General features: G+C 49.9%; 1 pseudogene; it reads right to left on the bottom strand.

The window, feature by feature from the left end:
* Positions 1–3,969: 3,969 nt before the first annotated feature.
* On the bottom strand, positions 3,970–6,883 carry LOC143187460 (large subunit ribosomal RNA; annotated as a pseudogene).
* Positions 6,884–8,238: the final 1,355 nt, after the last annotated feature.

The following is an 8,238-nucleotide window of genomic DNA, read 5'->3' as shown; positions in this document are numbered from 1 at the left end:
TGCATCCTGTGTCTCAGGATGCTGTTGAACTTCACGCCGAGTCCTTCTGTGCAGTGCCGTTTCCGTTGATAATATATCATCCGGAATTAAAGTATTGAGAAGCTTGGCTGCAGTTTGGTTCCACGTCAACGTCTGTGTATTCCCATCCTTTATACTCTGAAGGGCCTTCTCGATCTTCATTTTCTTCATCAGAATTTTATAAATGATGCCCCATGGATTCTCATTTCCTTCTCCAGTGACGAATTTGCGCCAGCTTTCGGCTTTTGCCGCCCTAATCGTCGACACATACCTATTCCTCAGGATATTGTATGACTGCCTGCGTTCCCTCTTCAATGCCTGGTTTATTGTTTTCATATAGAGACGTCTAGCCCTGCATACTCTGCTTCTAAGGGTAGTGAGCTCATCGTTCCACCAGGGAACTGATTTGAAGAATTGCTTTTTCTTTGGGATACTTTTCTCACAAGCCTCGATTATCATGGACTCAACTTCTTCAGATAGTTCTTGGGGATGTAAGCACTCAATGCTATTATTACGAAATCTTTGATTTCGTGCTATCTGAAGATTATCGATGAAGCTGTCCCAATTCGCTCGTTTTATGTTATATCTCCCTGTCTTCGTATTGTTTAGTCTCTCTGTGCTAAGGGAGATTTCAAATGTGATCACTCTATGATCACTTGTAACAAAGTTTGGATTTACAAGCCAGTTGTCTATCTTGTTGAAGCAGGCTCCAGAAGCTAGCGTCAGGTCTATATTTGATTGTCCTCGAGCATTAGCGAATGTAAAGTGCCGTGATTGCCGATTTACAATGAATAGGGAGTGCTGCGAGATGAAATCCTCCATCGCCTCACCTCTGGTGTCTGACAATCTGCTGTGCCATTGTGGAGAGTTCGCATTTGCGTCCAGGCAAATCACGATTTCCTGTCCTCTTAAGGCCTGCATTATTAGATCTAAGTGCCTCAGATATATTTCGATTGGTTCACACCATTGCAAATATGCGCTTACCAGAAAGAACCTCTCTCTTTCTGTGCTAATTTCAGCACACACTATGTGTGTGTTGCTTAATTGTTCTATTTTAAGCACATTTATATATCTGTTTATTGGCACTATTGCTGATTTGACTCGGTCCGATGTTGTGATCGACGCAATCTCCTTCCTGTCCGTTATCACACGGGTTGATATGCCTAGGCCACAGATAACATTTCTGTAACTGTAGGGTTCTTGTATGAGGAGAATGTCGATGTTTTTCTCAAATGCCAATTGTCGAAGTTCATCCATGACAATTTTGGCGCCTTGTGCATTTACCTGTGCAACTTTTAGTCTTATGGTTTCATTATATGGACCTGTTGGACTATCGTTGTCCATAATCAACTTTTGTTAAATAGTTCTCAAGCGCTGCTCGATATGCTGGACAAGTCTTGGATCTGGATGAATGATCGCATTTCTTCCCTGCCTTCTTGCAGTTTACGCAGGTGGGACTTTGTTCTGCTTTGGAACATGCTTTAAAAGCGTGTCCTACAGTTCCACAATGGCCACATGTGTCTTTCTCTGCTCTACAGAATTTGGAAATGTGTCCAAAACTCTGGCACTTGTAGCATCGACTAATAGGAACGTAGTCCCTTATAGGACACGAATTCCATCCAACGAAGACGCGATTTTTCTTCCTTAGTTGCTCTCTCGTTCGGGGTGTAACTTGTATTACCCAGTTCACCGTTGTTTTGCTTTTGTCTCCTGTTTTGAATCGCAGTTTGCAATTTTCCGCAAAATCTTCTTCCGACATTTCTTCGAAGTTTTGCGATTTTAGTGCCGAAAGAAGTTCTTTATCTGAAAGATCCTTGGGAGCGTTGTACATGATGACCAAAGGTTGTTTCTTTTCAGGAAGACTGGCTTTAAGACCGGCTGTCTCCAGCTTTTTACTCTTAAGAAGAGCTTCCATGTCTTCCTTGGAGTCAGTTTCCAGCAATAATCCGTTGTTACGTATCCGTCTAACGTTCTTAATTTTTAGCTTCTCCTTGGAGGGAATAATGCTCTTTTCCAGAATCTTCTTCGTTTCCTCGCTACTAGAGATTTTACTCTCTGCTGCAGGGAACACGGTTATTATATTCTTGGATGCTATGGGTTTCTTTAACACCTTTTTCGGCGTGATGTTCGAGCTGATCCTTACTGTGTCGGCGTAGCTCTTTTGCTGTACTGGAATCTGTTGCTTAAGTGTGGTCAATTTTTCCACTGCCTTAGTTATCGTTGAACTAAGCAGGAGTAGGTCACTCTCTGCTTGTTCCTTTTCTCTGCTTTTTACTTGCTCTTCCAGCAAGTTATTTCGCTCAACGATCTTGAGTACAAACGCTTGTACTTCCCGGATCTTTAGCTGGAGCTGTTTTGCTTCTGCTAATTTTGACGATCTACAGACTTTCGTAGATAAGTCTATGAGATCGTCAATTAGCGGCATTTTCACCGTACATTTGTTTCCTCTGTTGGAGGTATCTTCAACCTGCGGTGCTTGGGTTTCCTCTTCTGATGAAGAGTCACTCTTGCACTGGACAGGTGTTAGTATCCTTTTCTTGTTCTTCGGTCTCTTATTGTGTCGGGATGTGACCGAAGAATCGGTTTCCGATGCTATGGTCGTGTCATCCTTCCTCTTGCGGTTGCGGTTTATTTCTTCCACTTCCATTTCTGTCTCCTCCACATCTTTGTTTTTATTTTTAGTTTTTAAGGTTTTAATTTTTGGTATTTTTGAATCCATACTTGATCCCACGAGTGTGGCGGGTCATAATGTCCACCCGGGCAGAGCCCCCTATACCCGGGTAAGGCTTGGTTGCATCGGAAGGCGCCAGGTATTCCGAAGTTGGTCGCTAGGGACTGGTGCTCCCACCAGCCACGTGGCGATGCTTGATCGTCACGCACCCTCATTGCCACGCACCATAGCTTGGGGTTAGGGACTTATTATAGAGGGTGATCCCCTCGCAGCCCGGTCGGCTAAGACAAGGCCCCCGCTTCTTCTGATGCCACGTACCACCAGGGCAGTCTAGCGGGTCGTTGCGACACCAGAAGACTTACGGTATCTGGTTCTAGCATCGTAGAACTACGTCCTTCTCTATTTTTGTCTTCACTGTTCTGCCTATTTCTGGAGTCCTTGAGGCTTTGTGTTCTTGAGGTTTATGGTCTTGAGGCTTTATGTTTCTGAAGTTCTTCCTGTTTTATTTAAATTCTTGAGGTTCTTGAAGTTCTTAAGGTTCCTGTTCGTTATTCGAATCTTGCTGTGCTTCCGATGAAGACTTGTCGATGATGAGGTGTCCTTGGCTTATTAAGTGTTTTATGTTCCTGATGTGGTTCCTTGTTATGGTTCCTGCAATATTTCCTGTGGATACGCGGGTTTCATTATTTCGCGAAATTAATGTATACATGTTTTTCCCACCCTAATTATGAAGCTAAAATTTCTCTAATGGACGATGGCTTCGGCTCCATTGTCTTCGTAATTGAGCTGCTGGCGACGGTGGGTTCCACGCCACCTGGGGTCCAGACTAATACGATCCACTGACCCCTAACACTTCACGTCACCCTCCCTCACAGACGTCGTAACGCTGGTTTCGGGACCACCCCTTCGCTGGACACGGTTGTTCCGAGCCGCAGAGCCCGCTCTGCGTCCGGCCGCCCCCAGTATAGACACAGAGTGCCTAGTAGTGCGACTGCTATGCAGATACAGAGGTGACGCTTCCGTGGTCTATTGCCGTGGGACCCGAAGGCCCCCACAACTCAACTCTTCCGATCAACTTTACCACCACCACCGTCCGGGTTTACCACTCACTCTTTCGCGTCCTGAAGACCGGTGCCCCGGCTTCAGGACCCCAGGAGCCCCACGAGGAGGTGAGGTGAGTGGATTTGAACCAGTTGGGCCCGCTAACTTCACCGAAGTCCTCCGAGGGAGTCATCAGTTCCATCGCAGTTCTCGACTCGGTCGTGTTGGACGTGAGTCCGACCAAGAAGTCCCTCCCAGATCTCTTGCTCCCAGTAGATAGGGACAGAGGGAATCTCGTTAATCCATTCATGCGCGTCACTAATTAGATGACGAGGCATTTGGCTACCTTAAGAGAGTCATAGTTACTCCCGCCGTTTACCCGCGCTTTTTTGAATTTCTTCACGTTGACATTCAGAGCACTGGGCAGAAATCACATTGCGTCAACACCCGCGGGGGCCATCGCAATGCTTTGTTTTAATTAGACAGTCGGATTCCCCTGGTCCGTGCCAGTTCTGAGCCGAGCGTTGAATGGCGGCCGAAGAAACGACACGCGACGGCTGAACCGACGCGGAAGCCTCGCAGCAAGGAAGATCCGCGGGAGGCCAAGGCACGGGACCGAGTTCGGATCCCAGGACGTCGACCGAAGTCTAAGACCCTTCACCTCGCCCAGGCCCGGCACGTCAGCCAGACCCGCTTCCCGACCAAGCCCGACACGCCCCGCTCCTCAGAGCCAATCCTTATTCCGAAGTTACGGATCCAATTTGCCGACTTCCCTTACCTACATTAATCTATCGACTAGAGGCTCTTGACCTTGGAGACCTGCTGCGGATATGGGTACGAACCGGCGCGAGACCTCCCGTGGCCCTCTCCTGGATTTTCAAGGTCCGAGGGGAATATCCAGACACCGCAGCAACTGCGGTGCTCTTCGCGTTCCGAACCCTATCTCCTTGCTAGAAGTTTCCAGGGAACTCGAACGCTTATACAGAAAAGAAAACTCTTCCCAGATCTCCCGACGGCTTCTCCAGGTCATTTTGGGTTACCCCGACGAACACTCAATGAGGGCCCGGATGTTAAACGGTTCCGCTGCCGGGTTCCGGAATAGCAACCGGATTCCCTTTCGCCCAACGTGTGTGTGTCTCTTTTTTTTATCTTTCAATTTATCTCTTTGTATAATAATATGTTTGCAGACATTGATTTTAGGACACCACATTTGCATAGGATTTCTCTTAGGGCTTAGGATCGACTGACTCGTGTGCAACGGCTGTTCACACGAAACCCTTCTCCACGTCAGTCCTCCAGGGTCTCGCTAGAGTATTTGCTACTACCACCAAGATCTGCACCGACGGCGGCTCCAGGCAGGCTCACGCCCAGACCCTTCTGCGCACACCGCCGCGACCCTCCTACTCGTCAGGGCTTCATGGAGGACGGTCACCAGTAATGGCACCGTCCCTCCCCACTTGCCGCTGACGGCAGAGTATAGGCGCGACGCTTCAGCGCCATCCATTTTCAGGGCTAGTTGCTTCGGCAGGTGAGTTGTTACACACTCCTTAGCGGATTCCGACTTCCATGGCCACCGTCCTGCTGTCTTAAGCAACCAACGCCTTTCATGGTATCCCATAAACGTCGACTTAGGCGCCTTAACTCTGCGTTTGGTTCATCCCACAGCGCCAGTTCTGCTTACCAAAATTGGCCCACTTGGCACTCTAATCCGAAATCTCGTGGCTTCAATGAACCAAGCAAGCCAGAGATCTCACCCATTTAAAGTTTGAGAATAGGTTGAGGTCGTTTCGGCCCCAAGGCCTCTAATCATTCGCTTTACCAGATGAGACTCGACGCGTCCCCGAAGGAACGGAGGAGTGAGTGCCAGCTATCCTGAGGGAAACTTCGGAGGGAACCAGCTACTAGATGGTTCGATTAGTCTTTCGCCCCTATACCTAGTTCCAGCGATCGATTTGCACGTCAGAATCGCTACGGACCTCCATCAGGGTTTCCCCTGACTTCGTCCTGACCAGGCATAGTTCACCATCTTTCGGGTACCAACGTGTACGCTCTAGGTGCGCCTCTTCTCGCAATGAGAACGAGACGCCCCGGGAGTGCGGAGCACTATGCAGCGCCCATCCTCCCTCGGCCGACGCAAAGGACGACCTTCACTTTCATTTCGCCTTTAGGTTTACTCATCCCAATGACTCGCGCACATGTTAGGCTCCTTGGTCCGTGTTTCAAGACGGGTCCTGAGAGTACCCAAAGCAATAGCGCCGCCGACAGGTAATTCAAAGCTTGGCCAGTCCGAGGGCTCCGCCGGCTAACAGCTGGCCAGGCCCGTGAACGGGAAAGACGTCCGTACCACAGGGCAAACAAAGCTGACCGAGCTTGCGGCGGGCCTGACGCACCGTTCGAATGAGAAGACTGGTTGCGGCCCGATACCATCTGGGGGAACACCGTCGCGCAGCCGGTCGGGTCACCGAGGGTCCGTCGCGCACGCACAAGGCGACGCAACGGTCTAACCGCCCGGGCCGTAGACCGACACGCAACGGGTCGCGACGTCCTACTAGGGGAGAAGTGCACGTCTACGTAGCCGGAACGTTCGCCGTTGGCCGTAACATCCGTGCGCCCTCCTTGCGGAAAAGCGACGGACACCCCTTTCGGGGTTTCGCGCACCAACGGGAGCCAGCATTTGTCGACGATGAATCTCCCCTTTCGAACTTTTGGGTTTCTCAGGTTTACCCCTGAACGGTTTCACGTACTCTTGAACTCTCTCTTCAAAGTTCTTTTCAACTTTCCCTCACGGTACTTGTTCGCTATCGGTCTCGTGGTTGTATTTAGCCTTAGATGGAGTTTACCACCCACTTAGGGCTGCATTCTCAAGCAACCCGACTCTAAGGAGAGACCCTCCCGAGACGCGCACCGGTCGCTACGGGCCTGGCACCCTCTATGGGTAAATGGCCCCATTCAAGATGGACTTGGACGCGATGCAACGTCACGGGATAAACGGATCCTCCCGAACACTACATTTCCCTGCGGCAGTACCGCGGGATTCAGTGCTGGGCTCTTTCCTGTTCGCTCGCCGCTACTAAGGAAATCCTTGTTAGTTTCTTTTCCTCCGCTTAGTAATATGCTTAAATTCAGCGGGTAATCTCGCCTACTCTGAGGTCGTCGTATACGTGTTAAATATATCACACACGTAGAGTGATATATTTTATATATGTGTAAAAATGACGAAAGAAGCTGTGGCGTAATCCTCGTACAACGGGGGCACACAACCGAGAGAAGCGGACCAGGCAGAGTGTGTGAACGAATGTTACGAGAAATGGGAAATGAGAGAGAGACTTGAGATCATGTTCGATGCGTCGTCCCAACTTCGCCGTGTGCCTTCGGAATATGTTGTCGTAACGCAACAGCAGCGTTTCCAAAGGTAAGGAAGCTCCTCGTAATTCGCCAGAAGTGATCAGCGGAAAGTAAGTCACATCGTCCTTAATGCGCCACACCAAAGCATCTTCGCGTCTCGTTTAATTCGATCTAAAGGAGAGAGACTCTCGCCAGGCGACTGCCGGTATGGTTTAACGCCCGTCCGCTTGCTTTTTGTATAGCTTTCGTGGACTGGACGACCGGACTTGACGCGCGGTCTCTCTCGGCGATCGACTAACGCGAAGACATGGGGCGACCGGACGCTGCTACCTTTCCACCTCCTCCTTCTAGGAGAGAAGTCATCCCTATGTGATGAGTCATATATATGGCGGCTGTGTAAGCCTCGCCAAAGAGGATTCAGGATACAGAAACAAGTTGTAGTACAACACAACACATTCACGGAGCCACAAACGACTCGACCGAAACGTGGCCGGGGAAGATGCATCCCGGAACTTCATCGTTTCGACGAATGAGTGCCTCCTTTTCGCGTTGTTCCTGCAACAAGACGATCCCTCTAGAATCCCTGGGGCTCTGTTTCTCGTCATACATTTCTTCACCACACTACACGGGTGGGGTATACGCGATCTCGTGTTCATGCTCACTCGCACACCCTTTCATTGTCCTTCTCTGTAGTCTCACGACAAACTCTCTTGTGTGTCGTTGCGGGTTACGCACGCCTCTTTCTTACACGCATCATTTCAGACTACGTCGGGAGCGCGGATGAAAACTCGCACGAAAAGCGAACGCTGTCTGTTAACAATCACGAGGGTATTTGGCGAGACACGGAGGCTGGTCGATGATCGTACGTCCGCGCGCTTGCGTCCGGAGCGGTGCACATACACACACGGGCGGTCGACAAATTAAGCGACTCACGACGCCGTGTGAAAATTAGCACTCACGCAAGTCCGGAACGACAAAGCAACGACGATGACGACGATGTCTCCAGTCATCTGCCGCGTACACACAACCTTCTTCCCTCCATGACGTCTAGAGCGTATTCTCGCTTGTTTTCGTGCGACCGCGGCAAACGCCGACGAACGGTCCAACAATCGCTCGTACGTGACACCGAGATGCCAACGTAAGCAGTCTTAAGGTTACGTGAA

The sequence above is a fragment of the Calliopsis andreniformis genome, unplaced genomic scaffold, assembly GCF_051401765.1.
Source record: "Calliopsis andreniformis isolate RMS-2024a unplaced genomic scaffold, iyCalAndr_principal scaffold0041, whole genome shotgun sequence".
NCBI classification, from domain to species: domain Eukaryota; kingdom Metazoa; phylum Arthropoda; class Insecta; order Hymenoptera; family Andrenidae; genus Calliopsis; species Calliopsis andreniformis.
Note: the sequence above shows the minus strand (reverse complement) of the source record. Positions and strands in the feature narration are given on the sequence as shown.